The 18477-nt window shown below is 36.5% G+C and overlaps 1 long non-coding RNA gene across 1 annotated transcript in view; it reads left to right on the top strand.

The window, feature by feature from the left end:
• The first annotated feature begins 4013 nt into the window (after positions 1 to 4013).
• LOC128110488 (uncharacterized) overlaps positions 4014 to 18477 on the top strand; it is a 35905-nt gene continuing 21441 nt past the window's right edge. The window contains exons 1-2 of the long non-coding RNA XR_008218224.1: positions 4014 to 4164; positions 5315 to 5364. This is a non-coding gene — a long non-coding RNA (uncharacterized LOC128110488). The remainder of the gene's footprint in view (positions 4165 to 5314; positions 5365 to 18477) is intronic.

Here is an 18477-nt window from a genome sequence, read left to right as displayed (position 1 = left end):
TCAAGCATGGTTGATTTGAATTCTGCAACAAACAGAAATGAACTTGTTTTGACCTTATAACAAAATGGCTTCTATCCTCAAGATGGAGTCAGAATGTTCGTTGAGAGTTATAAAGATTTTAAAATTCTTTTATCTGAGTGTATTAGCTAACTACAGTGAAGGCCACTTTTAGCGACTCCAAAGGGATAAAAGAAAAGGTTAAGCAGTGAATTTCCTGAGTGTTCAAAGTACTTGACTGCATTTTCTGAAACCCACCAAGTACTCTAGAAAGGGTTGTCAACTGCATCTTAATTCATCTTCAGTTCCTTCCATTATAGGCTTCCAACACCTCTGAAGGAGTAGGCTATATTTGGGGAGAGTGAACACCTCAAACCACCTGAAATTTCAATAAGATTTAGAGACACCCCACAGACATAGAAGTACCTATCATTGGTCCTGGATGTCTCTTAGTCCCATCAATTTTACAGCCAAGATCAACACACACACACACACACACACACACACACACACACACACACACACACACACACCATGCACATTCCTTAATGTTTTTATGCAGATATAAACATGTTGATGTAATATGAGGAGAGGTCTTGGAGACTTTTCAGAGTCCTCATAAAGAAGGGAATCTTTAAGAAGGCTTTTGAAATAAGTTAGAAGCTTAGCAAAGAGATGAACAGATAAAATTTAGTTCCGATATCTGTAGGGGATGAACGGAAGGGAGAAGGACAGAAATCTATTGAAACTTGGAGAAAAAACCTACAAGGAATCTGGAGATCTGGAGGTCTTTGAGAAAGGTAGTACAGAATCCATATTTTGATGTGAGAGGAAAGCCTAAAAACACAAAGATTATATAAAAGATTTTGTAGGCTGGCCAATAACTTGGAACTATTTTTCCCCCTTTCAGGAGATGAACAAGTACTGCAGGGTACTGCATAGTCAGTTTGTGTACTTAGAAATGTCATTGCCTAGTCATGTGAAGGGTAAGTTATGGAAAAGCACGTGTAGACGAAAAAGCTGTGATCAAAGGATATTTAGCTCAGGGTTTAACTACATATTGTATACAAAATACTTCCTTTGCTAAGTTGGTTACAAAGTCCTTACATCTTTAGTTGATGGAAGACACTGATGAAACTGGTACTTCTAGGAAATTACTAAACGTGTTATGAACACACAACATGAAACAAATGCATTCAGTTGCTGTTGAGCACTTCAAATTCTTCAGTTACTAATAAATCCAGACACTGAAGACAGGACACAGCCACTGCTGATAAAACATTTTAGCTTCCTTTTTTGTTCTGAGATTTCACTTTATAAAGAAAGGGAAAGTGATGATTACTTTATAAATTAGCCTATATTAATGCCAAGACATTAAAGTACAACAGGACTTAGAGACGTTAGCTGATGGTCAGCATCAGTACTTGTGCAGTGAAAGAAAGGAACTGGTGTCATGTGTGGAACTCAGTTAAATTATGTGGTAGTCCAAGTCGTGGAAGATCATGAATGCCTTTCTCATGAATTCACACATCAATAGACATAACAGATTTTGAGCCAATAGATTATGTCATTGTATTTGTGTTATTTCATTCTAATCTGGTTTATTAACTGATGTGCTCCAAGTTTCTAATTTGAATATAGTTGAACTTAATCATATATAATTATTTTAGGATCTGGCTAAGGAATTTAGTTTTTTCTTACTTGCCTTTTTCTTCCATAATTCACATTTTAAAATGCAACACCATAATCTTTTCTTTAATACTCAAGGTTAGTCAATATTTAAGGATCAAGTTTCTATAAACCAACTAAAAGTGATTATATCCTAATTACATGAGTGTTTGGTAGCTCTGGAATTATTTTTCAGTTTGCCAGAATAATCTGTTACTTAATTTCGCCCTACCATCTCTCTGTCTTTCTTTTTTAAGCTGATTCTAGTTTTACTGAAAGTATTTTAGGAAAATATGGAAGTTCACTGGTACAGAAAAATATCTACATTTTATATGTATCATGTAAAAAATGATAACAAGAGGAGTGTAGATAAGATATATAGAAAATATGATTAAAGTCTAAACTCAAAAGTTTTAACTTTGTCCATTAATTTATAAGAACTATCTTTTACATTGTTGTTGAGGTATAATTTATTAATAAAGTTCTACATATTAGAGCTACACAGCATTGTACTCATAATATTTTGATATAAATTTTGAAATGGTTGTCATAGTTAACATAGATAATGTATCCATCAACACACATTGCTTTTTTATGTGTGGTGCAAATCCTCTAGCTCTCCTGCCTAGCAAAGTATAAGCAGACAAGGTATTATTATTAATTATAGTCGCCCACTGTCAATTACGTCTCCAGAGTACATTGTCTTATGACAGAATACTTTACCTCTAGACAGCATCTTCCCATTTCTTACACTGCTTCAGTCCCTGATGACCACAGTCCTGGTAGGTTTGTTTGTTTGTTTATTTATTTATTTATTTATTTTCTTCACATATAGTAAGATCAGGTAATATTTGTCTTTCCATGTTTGGCTTCACTTAGCATAATATCTATGTTTGCCTACATTGTCATGGTTGGTAAAATTTACTTTGTAAATATAATGCTAATTAAAATGCATTTACTTCCCTTCCTTAACCTCCTTCCACTCCCCACCCATTAATCCCTTCCAAACTCACAGTCCCTTTTTCTAGTATTATTGCTGTTATAGAAGTATATAAATGCATCTCTTGAATCCATTTGTGTTTAAGCTTTTTTAAGTTAAAGCACACCTCATATGCACATATAAATATAGATGGCATTAGCAGTTCCTCTGTTGGAGAACATTTTGTGCATTTCACATCTTGTTTACTTTGAAAAATGTCATGGTTCTTACATGGATGGAGATCGTACTATCAGATACTGATTCCTTCCATCTAGATGTATCACCACTAGGAAAAAAATGCCACACTGTCTCCTAAAATAGCCATTCTAAGTGACATTTTCCCCAGCCGTGGGCAAGAGTTCATTTTCACTGCACCATCTTAGATGGTTTCTTTCAACTTTTTGATAATAGCTGTGCTGGCAGATGGAAGACGGTAACTCAGTGTGATTTAGATTTACCTTTTCCTTGATGCTAAGTAACACTGAACAGTCTTTCAATATACGGGGCATTTGTTTGCTCATTTTGAAAAACATCTATTCTAGTCCTTTGTATGTTTTAAAATCAGGGTTCATTTATTTTTTTCCCTGTTACTTTATGTAAGTTCCTTATTTATTTTAGATATTATCAAATTGTGATTTAAACATGGCTCCCTGTTCTAAGGTGACTTTTCATTGTGTTTATTGTTTCCCTTACTGTGTAGAAACTTTTCAGTTTGATGTAGTGCCACTTGCTCATCTTCTCTTTTAATGTCATGACACAACATACTGTCAGTACCAGTGCTTGTGTTGTCCCTCTTTTTCTTCTCTTCAGTCATTTTGTTCAGATCTTTAGTTTGTGTTATTTGCTTTTTAAATTCATGGGATCTCAGTGCAGCTCAATTTTGCCTTGATTGTGTGATCCTCCTGCCTCAGCCTGCTTGGTCCTGAGATCGCAGATTTGAACCACTGCCTACACCTGTTTTAAGTCTTGAATTCATTGATTTACACATACGGTGCATCCACTTTCATTCTCATGTAGATATCCAATTTTTCTCCTCACTACCTCTCCATAAGTTTTCTTTTCCCCATCATGCGTTACTGTGCCGAGGACAATTTTAAGAGCCATGCCATATTGCCTGTCTGAGTTAAGTTTCTGTTGCCCAGTATTGAGCCACTAACCAGAAACTTTTGACATGCCTGGACAAGTCCTGAGTTATTAGAAAATAACTTAACATTTCCTTATCTTTCTGCTACAGTGACCATTAGTAACAATGTTTTGTGGTTAGGTTGCTTGGTTGGGTTGCTTGGCAACTCAACAGTCCCCTGATCTTTTCCCAAAGAAAAGTTTCCTGGTCTGATTACTGTAAAACCCACTTGAGAAAAGTAAAATTTTGCAGCTTGATCAGAATACTGTCTTGCTGTCAATTCTTTGTGTCTCTTGTCCCTTTCATTCGCCATTTCCCCTTCTAGGGTCTCTGCTGAAGATCCCGCTGGCTGGGACATTACTGGCATCTTTGTCAGCAATGCTGTGATAGCGAATATGTAAGTTTATATCTGAGTTCTATCCCTCTCCTTTGGTCTCTGCATCTATGCTTACAGCAGCAGGTTCCTGTTTTGGGTACTAGCATTTTGTAGTATGTTTTCTGATGCCTGTACCTCATTTTTCTTGTTCAAACTTACTTTGGTTATTCAATGTGTTTTACAGCTCCATATGAATACTATTTCTTTTCTTTTTTCCATTTCTTTGAAAACAGCTATTGTTTATAATTTTGATAGAGAGTGCATTGAGTCTTCAGGTTCAGTTTTGAAAATATTAAGCTTTCTGCCCCCAGAAAACAGGATATTGGATATCTTCCACTTATTTCGGTGTTGTTCAATTTCTTACTTCAATCTCAATGCTTTATAATTAATATTAATCTGATATTTTTGTGTTCAAATACTTAGGAAAAGCAATATTAAAAGAGGAAAGACTATTTTTTGGTAGCAAAGCTGTTTTGCTTTGGTTATGGAGATTTAAAGACAGAGCTCCAGTTTCATAACTATTGGTGATTTTGCAGTTCAGATCTAAGACCATTGTCCAAATTAACTCATTGAGTTATCTTGGACCCCTTAAAGTTTATTTTAATAAATTACAGAACCTGTGGACAAAATCACACAGGAGTTAATCAAGTCTTAGCAATTCTAAGTGCAGAGGTAAAACAGTCAAGAAAGAATTTTCACCTTGAAATCATTTTTAAAACAAATTTATATGTATCTTGAATTAAGACTGCCTAATAACTAAACACAATTTTATTCTGGGAACTGTGCCCACTGAGCAAAAAGTGAAGGAAAGAATGAGTGCCGTGCATCAATGGCTCTTTAGAGTTTCTCGATATACGTGACCTGAAATCTATGAGTAACTCAAGGCCTATTGTTCTATTGCACTTAATGCTAAAAGAAGGGAGATGTGTGAAGAGCAATTTTCTCTCTGAGTCAAAGTTCCTAAGTTTTTACGGTCACTAAAGTAAATGGGAAACAGGTATAGCCAACATCTAATTATACAGAACCTCTGGGAAAAGAGATGAATGAAGTCCACACTAAACTTCAGTTTGGGATCAGTTTCCCCTGTTCATCACTAATGACTTTCCCAACAGACATTGTCCTGAAACTTTTTATCCAATCCATTTAGTGTCCTCTCCTTATTTTTTGGTAGGAATAGTGGCCAAGGCAAGGAAAGATACCCAGATAAGCACAATAAATTAGGTAAGTGGAAACATTCTACATTCCTCTTATAGCAACTGAAAGAAACAAAAACAGTGATAAAATAATACTTTTCATGATGTAGCCAAGAATGTTATCCCATGCCTTTTAATAAGAGAGATAGATTGCAGCTTAGTGCTGGGACACTTGTCTAGCATGCAAGAAGCCCTAAGTTTAATACACACACACACACACACACACACACACACACACACACACACACACACACACGTATACACACTTTAAAAAATAACGTTGTATCTTAATACCAGGACTGGACACATTTGTTTTTCACTACACAGAGTATATTTAAACAAACAAACAACCAAAAGTGCAATCTAGTATGTCCATGTATGCATATGGCATTGTTGTGTGTGCTTGTTTGTGCTTGTATTTCAACATTAACTCAGAAGAGGAATTTCATCACACCTGAAGAAGAGAAATAAGTAGAGACGACTCAAGAAGGGCTTGATGGATTATGTTGTAGAAGATTTGACAGGAGGGAAAAAGGCAATTGCAGGATAAAATCACTACTCTGGGGAGGAGAAAGAAGTGAAGCCATTAAACTCAGACACCTCATCAGTGGCTAGACTGTGGCTCACTGGTTAAGAAGAGAGAGAGAGAGAAGAAGAAGAATACAGAAGGCAGGGATAATAGAATTTTAAAATACTTAGTTTGAAAAGACTAGGAATAGATCCTTTAAATGTCTATTGATTTTTACTGGACACAATGAAATGGGAGCCCCACAGTGAGAACACCAAATTTCTCTTTAACAATAGACATAAGTGAACATGGTTTATGTCTAAGACAATGAGGTCTAGATACTCCAGTTTTTGATAATGCTATAGTTTATAGATTGCAATGTCACTTGTTGATTTTAATAATGAAACCATATGTTAAGTGCACACTTACCTGTAATTTCATTTTTTCCTCTTTTACCATAATTATTAAATTTTATGATACAAGCTCTTGTAATAACCCAGAATGATCAGTGCCTATGGCACTTATGTTCAGTTTTGTATTGAATAATAATAACAACATAATTTATTCAAAATCCTTTGCACTAAATAACTAGTTAAAGATACTGTTTAAGGATTATTTAGGTAAAATTTGTATGACTGCATTAAAAGTTATGTCAGGGAAATAAACAATAATGTTAGCGTATTATTATTATTCCTTTCAAGACAAGGGAATTTCCTCTATATTTACTATCTTTTTATAAAGTTTTGAAATATGTGAAAGGAAAGCATCAGGATTTAAATTATAGTCATACACTTCAGCTACAAAAATCAGCAATAGCATAATTTTCCTTTGAAAGGCCGTTAACATAGCACAACTAATTAGGTGTAGCAAAGCAGAATACCACACAAGATCGGGGAAAAAGTTTAATATGTTCTGGAGAGCAATTTTGATGACATTTTCTTAAGAATCTTAGGGTATAGTTACTACTTATCTTGCTTGAGCATTGCTTTATTGTGAAAACAAAAGTCAGTGGACTTTCCTTTTTTTAACTAGGTAAACAAATCCATAGGAAGCAATATTATATGCCAGCTTACACAAAGATGGGTGGCTTGTGTTCTCCATGGCCACAGAAGCTAGCAAGTTTGAAAAAAAATCTTGTTTTACATTAAAAAACTGAGAGATTTTTCACTTGATGTTCACGATTATCTATTTTACTTAGCCTGAAATGGACCCATTGCCATTATTTATTGTAACTACTACCATCACATTGAAAATCTATCTATATTGAATACACATTTAAAACTCTGAGAATTACAAAAATAAAAAGGAAATGTTCCCTAGTCTTTCTCTATTGCTTTAAAGGACTCCTGCTTTTTGTTTATGTGACAGGTGTAGATGTGTTCTGCATAACAAAGATGGTGTGAGAATGGGGACACTCCTTAGACAGATTTCATTTATAACCCGAAATGTGAAAAAGGGATTCTCAGCTCTACTTATTATGCATGAAAACATCTAGATGAATCAAAATATTTTCCCTAAAACTATGTATGCCGCATAAAATTCTATATGTTAATACGAACACAATGTCAGGTATTTTTCAACAGTAGCAAAATACCAGTGTAATTGTTTGAGAAGGTACACACAAATTATTTAAATCAATATATAACCCCTCAAAAGCACTGAGCTATTACTGTTGGCCGAAAATATAAATTCTTCCACACAAAGAGATGTGGAACGACGTGTCAACATGATGAATTTTTTTTTTGATTCTCAATCACTCAATTGCCTGATAATTTATTGAATGTGGACAATTTTCACTGGATGTAAAAGCTATGTGTGGACTTGTAGGAGTATTTACCAAGTGTGAACACACTATTGTTCCATAAAGAATTAGCAGAAATTTCACATACTTGTACCATGTGATGGAACGAGGGTTTCAACTTATATAAATTAGGAAGGTTACTGGGGAGCAAAACAAGTTTTATTCTTGTTTCCCCCACCAAATGCTGCCTCTTCCCTTTGATTTTCTAACAGTTTAAAACTCTTTTACAAATAAAAATTTAGTCCAAACTTTTGAAAAATTTAAAACTATTTATTTTTATTTTTTATGTGTATGGATTTTTTTTTTTGCCTTTATGCATGTCTGTGCAATAAGTGTGTGCAGTGCCTGGGGAGGCCAGAAGAGGGCATCCAATCCCGTAGAACAGGAATTACCGGTGGCTCTAACTGCCAAGTGGGTGCCAGGAATCCATCTTCACTCAGGGGAAAGAGCAGCAAGTCCTCTCATTTGCTAAGCCATCACCCCAGGCCCTGAAATGCTTTTTAAAAATACAAACATTGGCAAAATATAAAGTTCTTTGAAGCGTATATTTGAGACAAAACCAATGCACGATAAAATTGCACATATTAAAATATATATCTTTTATCAAGTTTTGATGTACATGTGTACAGCTTTGACAAAATCACCCCCGTGAAGACATTTATTTCTTTGAAGTTTTCCAAGTGCCACTGAGGATTCCCACACTAGTCTCTTTTCAACTGCCTACCCCAGACAATTGAGTGTGTCTTCTGCTGTAGAGAGTTGACATTTTCTAAATCTTGGTATTGGGAGATCAAACTTCCTCTCTCTGTCTTTGTTCACTCAGAGTAATTCGTTAAGGTTTACTCATGTCATCATGTGCTTGGGACCCTTTGTTGCAGAATATCATTCTACTGGGCATGGATAAGCCACATTTGTTTATCCACTGACCTCCAGATGGACTATCAAGTTTTTTTCTGATTTAGGGTAAACTGAAGCTGTTTTCTATGCACACAATCAGAAACAATCTTTGCTTTAGGTGCATACTTTCATTTCTATTAAATTACTTAGGAACAGTAAGTTTGGGTAGAGTTTGTTTTCACAAAATTTGAAACTGCTCTCCTAGAATGATAGTGACCATTGAAATTCTTTTCAGCGGCATTCAAAAGCTCTGATTTCAAGATTATATTTCCAAATAGCCTTTTATTTTTGTGTTTGGTAACTTTTAAAATTTAATCAAGAATCCATGTGTGGGTCTTTTCTGAACTTTCTGTTCTTTCCATTGTCTCTCTGTGTACACCCACATTGACAGTATGTGGCCTTGAGTACTTTAGATTTACAAAAAAATCTGAAGTTCAGATGTCACAAACCTGGCAATTTTTCTGCTTCAAACTACATTTATTGTTCTAGGCTTTTTTCCTTTGCTCTCAATTTTCCAATTTTTACAGAAAACTGTGTTAGGATTTTGAGTTGCATTTACTTGAATATAATAATAAATTAGAAAGAACAGGCAGGCTAATAAATAGATCTCCTAACCCATGGAAATTGTATACTCATATCTTTGCTTATTTCAATCATTTGAAATTTTATTTTCGGCATTCTTTGTAGTTTTCTGTACATGAGGTTTGCCTGATGCATCCCTAAGTGCTGTGTATTTTGTCAGTTTATCTTAGAGTGCTTGTATTTTTATGCTTTTTAAAGTTTTTACTTAAAGATTTTATTATTCATTTTTGACAAGTGAAAATATTGTGCTTTTTTGAAAATTTTGTAATCTTGTTTTTTAATTTTAGTAGGATTTATGTGTGTGTGTGTGTGTTCGTGCATGTGTGTAGTTCATACAGAAACTTACATCAGAGAATAAATTCTTTTTTTCCAATTTAGATAATTTTTATGTATTTATTTTTGTCTTGTCTTGCTTCTTGAACTTGTAAATCCTACACAAGTTAAATAGAATTGACTGAGAAAGAGTATTTTTGCCTTTTCTCTTTTCTCTGCAATGAAATATTTAATCTTCCAGTAGTAGGTATGATGTTAGGTATTGCTATTTTTGCAGCTCTGATTTAACAGGTTGAGAAAATAACATTTCATTTTTGCTTATATATCATTGTACTGAACTCTGCTTTGGAATGTATTTAAGCTGCATAGAAAGACTTTTATTCATATTCTTAAGTTTCTGTAGTCAGTTCCAGAACAGACTTAATTTAAGGTTAGTATCTGTCAAACTCTGAGGGAAAACTCTTCTTGAATTCTCTACCCACTGCTCTGTAGAATTATACTGTTCATCCCTGGCTGGCTGGCAGGGATGGTTGTCTATGCTTCTGACTGCCTGTAGTTTTAACACATACCTGTCTTTCTTGGTACTTAGCTAGAAACTTGATAGTGACACTCTACAAACTTTTGAGATCCTTCTCTACACAACCGTGTTCTCTAGGGCTTCTGTCCCATCTTCCATTGTTCTGACTCAGTTTCCTCAAAGAGATTCACAACTTCTCTGTGGTCCCCACTCACAGGGCTGCTTCCTGGAAGCTGTTTTGGGGAGTCATGGGAGCAGTTACAATGCTCAGCTTCATGTGCCATCTCTCAAAGACACCTGATGACTAAAAACTGATTCCTTATACTTTTTACAGTGATTAAAAGAGTTATTTCAGGAAAAATAGTTCCCATTTTTCCATCTTGACTGGAAGCAGAATAAGATGGACTACTTTACACTTCATTTTCACAAGTGCATGACTGATCAATTAACTTACCTCAAGTAAGGCATACATCTTACAATCACAGGCTGAGAGATGCCTCTACGTCTCCTTCAGATCCTGTTCATTTTGTTTTATATTCCTAGCTGTTTCTTATTGCTTTACCTGATGGATACTGTATAGGGTACACAGGTGGGAAAGACTGCCTACATGTCAAGGATATAGAGACTTTGTAAGTAAGAAAGAGTACAAGAATAGGCTACTATCAGAAATGGCTGGCTTTGTTTCATTGTGAATTTTATCTAATTCTTTCTTCCATCTGTATTCCTCGGGATGCTTCTGATGAACAAATTACAATTGTACCACAAACCTTGAAACCCTGGTAAACTTGTCCATTTTTGATTAATGGCTCTATCATCTGCTGCCAGCCAGGATTCTACAGACATTAATTTTAGCAGGAACAGCTGGTTCTGGGATACGGGTGCAGGCTGTTCCTGCCACAGGATCTACCTGTGATATATTAATAAAAGGACGATGCTGTAACTTTTCAGATGCTACTGAAACTTCAAACCAGTGCTTTCATGGAAGGGTAAATGAGTCATAACTTTCTGTATACTATTCAACATATCATTTTATCACAGAATCTTCCTGATTTCAAAGCACACCATTTTTCTCTGTTATGAAGAGAAAGGTGGTTAAAATGACTTCAGTAAAAATAGTCATAACTGACAAGCAAAGGGTACAAATCAAACTAGTAAAGACATTGAAAACTAAGTACATTTGCCAGTAAAATACTCATCCGTAAATATAAGTAACTATAAATAATCATTTGAATTGAAAGTGCCCATTTATGGTATCAATTCAAGATTTTGCTTTACTTTTGTGATTTAAAGAGTCATAACCTCTTCATTAATTAGATATGGCTTTATTTCCAAAAATTTCCCTTATGTGCCTTATCTAGGATTGCCTAATAAGAAAACGAAACTTCCCTTAGTGTTTAAAATATATCTAGATATAGGACAATTAGTAGTGTATCACATATAGATTAAAAATTTAAGAAAAAGCATAAACTGAAAATACATACTGAGTTATGTATTATAGATGTGATATTTTGAAGATTATGAGGATTTGGAAGGCCATTTAAGAAAGGGCAACTATCCCATGTCATGAGGTGTGGTGTGGTATGCATTAGGAAAACAGTGAAGTATGGTTGCTCAGGTTCAATCCCAAGGTCCACGATTTACCCTGGTGTAGATGAGTCATTATCTAACTTTTAAAATCCCCATGATTCTTATTGTATATCAGGGTTGATTTTTTTAATTCATAGTTACTTTGAGGATTAATGAAGAAATGTTTTCAGTATTTGTCAAACTTTTCACCCACTAAGTATAAACCAAAAGTCTAATTAAGTAAACATCACTTTCATTATCGTCCATGTAAGTATTCATAAAATGAATTTTTTATGATAATTTATTTTCTGTGAATTTTTTCAATGACATCATGATTAAGACACATATGCCTATACTAACTAAAGTGTCTGCTAAAGTAATAAAGTCACTAGAAGTCATGACTATTTTAGAAAATGAAGGCATGTATGTGAGAAACATAAATGAATAGGCATGGTGTTTAGAATCAGAAGAGTGCACAAAAATTCTGCTTTATTATTTTATAGCTGAGTAAGACCTTGTCCAAATGATGAGATATGAAAATGTCTAGTAATATCGTTGCTTTGCAGTTTGGAGGAAGTGGTAAATATCATATTTATTTCTAAGTGCCAAAAAAAAAAATCCCTGCTTTCACTAAGTTTTGTAGTTGCAGCAAATTAGGTAATGTGCGGATGAGTAGTACCTCATCAACAGTGAATCGTTTCATGAAGTTTGCTTTCATTACCAAAGTATATGCTAGGGAAGTTATTTACATAGCGTTTAGCTTAAAGATCCAATTCATAAACGTTTTACTCTGAGCATGGAAACTTATTCTTTCCTTGAAATACTTCATAGTTTTGTTACTATGGCAATAAGATGACTCTAGAAACATTAGCAGCTAGACAGCAGCAGAAATCACTCCTCAGAGTTTGCTGTACCTCTCTCCTTACATGCAAATGGAGTTGTTTTTACTTTAAACCCTTTTCTTCATAGGGAGAGTTGCACTTAATTGGCACTGCAGACCGCACACCCAGAGTGAGAGAAAGAGAGCTTTCTGAAAGACCTCTGCTGGCAAGAAACACTTAGACTAATTTATTCTTCCATGGCAATTACTTTGATATCACTGATGCTTCATGGATTACCAACTGATGATGCCTGCCTGCTTACACCTGTAGACACCTGCTGGCTGAAGCAGGGGCACTTTGAAAAGTCTTCTGTGGAGAAGAGCTTTTCAATTCCATCTACATTTGGTCTTGCTTGTTTTTCATTTCATTCCAGCTCCTACTCCTTGACCTATTTCTCTTTTTGAATTTTGTATATACTGAAAACATACAAATGGAAATGAAACATTAAGAGTCAGTCAATGACATCTTGAAGCATCTCCTTCCCAGAGTAAGGAATTTTCTAGTGGTGCTGAAAATTAAATATGTGAACAGGGTGACTTGTCTTCTTAGCGGACATGTTGTTAGGTATTAAAAGAATCTCTATTTTTAAGCTTTGAAGTTGGCTGAAAGTGTTCAATGAGTTGGCAAGAATCCCTGGTATTGGATATTTTATAGAGTTATTAATAGTGAAAAAGTGTACTGAGGGTCAAATCCAGTGACCATAGGCAGCTCTCCTTGGAACACATCTTTGCCCTTTCTGGTAGGACAAAAATCAGCTCCTCCTCACTTGTGATTCCTGTTCACATGCTGCCCTGTAGGAGAGATGGGCAAGGTATATATTTGAAGTTACCTGTGGTAAGAGGACCCCACTGATGTCTTGAGCCTACTTGTTGAAGGCATACATACACTTAAAATTATAGGATGTACAGCACACACACGTGTGTGTAGATTGTCTAAACTTATATAATGAACTAACTATCAATTGGTTTAAAGATCCACCCAGTTTCTGGCCCTAAGAATCAGCCCCCACCCCTGCCTAACGTCAAAAAAGAACCTTTGAAAAAAAGGGTCTCTGAAATTATCTTGCCTGTGCCCACTGCTCCTTGCACTGAATCCACTTTTAATGTTGCTCTCTATTCTGAATAAAACCTTTATCAATTGGTCATGTGCACTTTTAAGATTCTTGTTTAACGTGCTTGTGTGCACGTTTGTGCAATGGTTAGAAACATCTGATGCCCTGCCTTTTTCTCTTGAGTCATGGTCTTTCGCTGAACCTGGGGCTAGATTGGTGTTTAGCAAGTTTCAAGCCATTCTCCCACCTCTGTCCCAGCTGCACCTAAGTACCAGGGTTAAAGGAATGCTTTGAAATATGTCTAGCATTTTACATGGGTGCAAGGGTTTGAACTCACATCTGCATATGTGCATAACAAGTGTCTATCCATCATCCCACCCCATTCTTTTTTTTTTTTTTTTTTTTGGTTTTTCGAGACAGGGTTTCTCTGTGTAGCTTTGCGCCTTTCCTGGAACTCACTTGGTAGCCCAGGCTGGCCTCGAACTCACAGAGATCCACCTGGCTCTGCCTCCCGAGTGCTGGGATTAAAGGCGTGCGCCACCACCGCCCGGCCCCACCCCATTCTTACTCAATTATTTGGTAAGATCTTTAAGAACCTGAAAATACTGACTGGTTAGGATATCCCACAGTCACAACTGGCTCTCCTGGGTTGGAGCTAAGCTCCCTGGGTAGGAGGGAGGGATCATACCTCATCCCTATGGCAGCGTTTTTCTTTCTCTTCTTTCTCATCTGCTGCCTTTATTAGGAACAGTCAAGCAAGTAAAAGTCACTGTGGTGTTGAAACTTCAAGATGTCCATGGCAGATTCATACATGGCTAGCTCCATGTTATGTATATCTACAGAAGAGAAAAGAAAAACATGCATTTTTACCTCCAATTTCTGCAATTCCTTCTCTCAACTTTTTTTCTACCTTTGATGCCGGATTTAGGGACTTCAGTTTTCTGATCTCATTTGTAAACTGAGTTTCACCATTCAGGAGTCACATTCCTGCTGTATGTCTTCTTGGAAAGCCCAGTTCTGAGGCCTGGGGGTATAGGGCGAAGATCCCCTCTTCAATAGGCTTAAATTTATATCCCTCCCCTACTAAATACTCTCAATAGGCAGCAATAGCTGATTTATAATTGTCTAAATCCTTCAGACTGTGAATATGGATTTTCCCTTTCTAACAATGCCAGATACCTAGTTCTTTTTTATATTGACACACCCTAGTATTCTGTCTTCTTCCAGAAAGTCCTAAGACAAATTCATGGCTAACTGTGTATGGGATTCCATTAGGAAGAGGTCGGTTACTCAGATTGGAAGGCTAGTAAGAACCATTGTAAATATCCAGGAATTGCCCAGGTGAAACGAGGAATTTATGAGAAACTTAATTTATGAGGAAGACCTTTCAGAAAGGGTATGGAAACTTAAGGCTGGAGAGAACAAACACCTTGAAGGAAGATCTAAATGGAGACTCACCTCCCCTGGAGTTTTCAAATCTGAATATCTATTCCTATACCTCAGAGCTCACCTCTCTGGGAGATAATCAGGCCTATACTTCTACATTCTTTTCTCCATTGCAGTTCTTCATGGGGAACTCCTCTTTTTGCCTCCTGGACTCTTCTCTTTGGTGTATCATTATCCAATGGAGAGAGTTTCATCCAGCAAACCGCTAAAAAAAGGACTATTTGATTTTACTGCAATACTGCCTGGTCTCAATAAAAACTGGTGGTTGGTGAGAAACTAGACTCACAACAGCAGTCTTGATTATAACTCTACAATTAAATCTGTTATGTAGAACACAAGGGGAATTGTCTGAGGTCTGATGTGGTTAGATTTTCATGGCTCTGTATCAGAAACACTTGCTCTTAAAGGGAGCAAAGAATCAAAGGAAAAGGAGATGAGCCAAGCTTGGATATCCTAGATGACCCACTACTTCAGGGTGTAACAGCCTTCCAGGGGGAAACAAGGTAACACCTTACCAAGTACCTCCTACTGCTCCCTCAAAACATGACTGTTCAAACCCCATTTTCAGTCCTGGATATATCCATACTGGAGCCCCATATTCTGAGGCATAACATGCTCTTGCCATTAAGATAAATGACTGGAGCTAAAGGATCATATGGTTATGGTGCCATTTACAATAACTGACATCTAAAAATCTAAGAAAAACTGGGAAATTACTCTGACAATGGAACCAGTGGGTTCCAGACCCCGACTCTACTTTTGTTTTTCACTGGAGGGATGTGCAGTTTGTTAACTACCAGCTGTGTATCAATTGAAAAGGGACACAGTTTTGCAACATCAGGGAAGAAGTATGTGAGATGTTTCCTAGTATTCTGAAAGGAAACCACCAAGACATAAAACTGTTTCCTGACTGGGATCATAGCCCTGATGGGGAAGTAAGTAAGAAGGCTAAATTCCTAGAAACTCTAATAAGGTGAATGAAGAAGGCAAAAGTTAAGGCAGTTGATGACAGCACAACTAGAGACATCACCCAAGGAGAAGAGAAGAATCCTGCTGTGGTTAACACTCACTGGTTATCAGTATTATATCTAAATATTATATATTTTTCTCTATTATATTACACCCTAATTCCCATTTTTTTGTTGACTTTTGAATGGGAATTTTTTTTCTGATAGAAAGTAACAATAGTATATTTGGATAGTCCACACCTTTTATCAGGGCATTAGAGGAGACTTGAATTTAAAAGAGGGAGCCATTCTAGAGTGTGTAAAGGATCTCTTGATATGCGGTTCCACCTTGGAATCTTCTCAGGCTAATGCTGTTAGGATACTATATTTCTTATCAAAGAGAAGATGGAAACTTATCTAAACGAAAGGCACAAATCTCTCCAAAGAGTAATGTACTTTGACACACCCTTACTCAGAAACTATGCAACTCACCCCCAACCACATTCAGGTTGCTTATAATTTGAGTCCCCTAGTCACCAAACAATATTGTTCTTTGCCTCTTGGAAATAGCAGGGTTTTGTTAAATTTGGATTCCCAATTTCTTTATGAGGCAACTAAAGGTCTAGGAATTGACTCACTGAAATGAACTTTAGAGACGCAGAAGACTACCAAGGCCATCAAGCTGGATTTAATTCAAGTTCCTCCTTGGAAACACTTAATCTAACAAAAACCTCCATTTATTTTTGCAGCAGAGAAAACCAGAATAGTCATTGGGGTTCTCCCAGGAGCTAGGCCTAATCCATGGTCTCTGGTCTGTCCTTCAAAAAAGCTAGACAGAACTTCAAAGTAATGACCCAACTAAGGATGACTTTATCCTCTGTTCTTTTAGTAAAGGAGACTATCAAGATAACTCTACTGCAGGTTTAATTCCCGTCATTAAGCTATCCTGGAGACTGACGGACACTCCTGGATGACAGGAGAATGAATTAATACCAAGGTATTGTCCTGGACATTTCCCATGTCATAAAGATTTGTTAACATTTTGAGAGTAGGGAGTTGAACATTTGGGTGAACAGGTTGTTTTGCAGATTTATACTAGCAGACCTAACAAAATAGATGAATCATTGTCCAATCTGGAGAAAGAATGGTATAGGAATGATGATAGTTATATCTTTCAGAGTGAAATATAGGCTGGATATGGCATTGTGAGCCTCAACGTCAGAGGCACTAGACTTTGGTACATCTGCCTGAAGGACAAAAGGAAAATCATTAACATTTATACTGACTCCTAATAACTCCCTTTGTTGCCATTTATTCATATAGAGACATGAAGGGAAAGGGGGTTGCTAGCAGGGAAAAGTCCTTCATAAAACATAAAGCCAGAGATTCTTTGGCACTAAAAGCTGTTACCCTTGCAGAAAAGTGTAGGTGACCTGCTGCCGAGGTCACCGAAAGGACCATAGATCAACCTCTGTGGGAAATCAAAAGGATGAGAAAGAGGTAAAAGTTATGATGATGTCATCCCCTTTAACCCTGTGCTTATTCCTTCACAGTGAGACATTACAAGAACCGAGAAAGAGTCTATTATAATAGGGAAGGGGCAAAGAGCAATACAGAGGTGGCTAATTGGTCAAAAACTTGTTTTACTAAAAGCTGAGTAATGGGAAGCAAGACCCTACATGACACTTACCATATAGGTCATGATGTCACTGTGACTATGGCCTCCCATACTTTTATACTTTTAGGGACCTGCTTAATGATAACCACCAGACAGGTGGGCCCTGCATGTTTCCTCTGTGTTGGCACCAGGAATACCCTTTCTGATTAACCTTGTTTAAAAAGGAGGTTACTTATCCAGCTGAGAACTGGTAAACTTTACCCATATGCATGCCTTCCAAGGGTTGAAGTAGCTGCTAATGTGAGTGGACACCTTTACTTCATGGTTTGAAGTGTCCACTTGCTCAGAGAAGGCAATCAGGGGAAAGGACACTCTTCCAAGAAATCATTCCCCAACCTACCTCTTATGATTACCCCAAAGGCATAATATGCTGTCATTTATCCTTAGGTCACTCAAAATGAAAAGGCCCTGATAATGAATCTTTAAAATTGCTTTTCTCTGTGTTTACAAAGGTAATAATGGATGATTTTAAGTTGTCATCTAAATTCAGTGTTTGACAATTGGACTGTTGATTATTGAGAAGGGAAAATAAGACAGAGAGGCAGATCCAGAAGGTTGACAGGAATGCTATAAAATTTGCATACAGAAAAACATAAAGAGGAAGTCTGGAATCAGCTAAGCCTAATTTGTGCTGGCCAGAACCACTGATGTTACTGCAGAGTGTTTAAGGTGACTCACGACTTAATATACTACTAAAATGTACACACCTGTATGGAGATTTCAGATGCTAATGAGACACATGGTGTTTGGAGTAGTACGTAGAACTACTTGAGAAAAATAGAGCATGTGAGAGAAATCTCACTATGCAAATGACACTAAAAAGCCCACCCTGAGTGACATAAAAGCTGCCATCTTTTGTGCAGTGGGGCCATGTAAACTACTAATCCTTTGTCCTTTGCTCAGGTCATGGTTCTCATGTAAGAGTATCCTTTTTATAACAAACTGTACCTGCTTCTACTATACTCATGTCAAGTCTCTACAATTTCTTGTTCTG

This window comes from Peromyscus californicus, unplaced genomic scaffold (assembly GCF_007827085.1).
Source record: "Peromyscus californicus insignis strain IS unplaced genomic scaffold, ASM782708v3 Scaffold_15__1_contigs__length_86483966, whole genome shotgun sequence".
Lineage (NCBI taxonomy): Eukaryota > Metazoa > Chordata > Mammalia > Rodentia > Cricetidae > Peromyscus > Peromyscus californicus.
The sequence above is the reverse complement of the archived record's forward strand: the minus strand, read 5'-3'. Positions and strand labels throughout refer to the sequence as shown.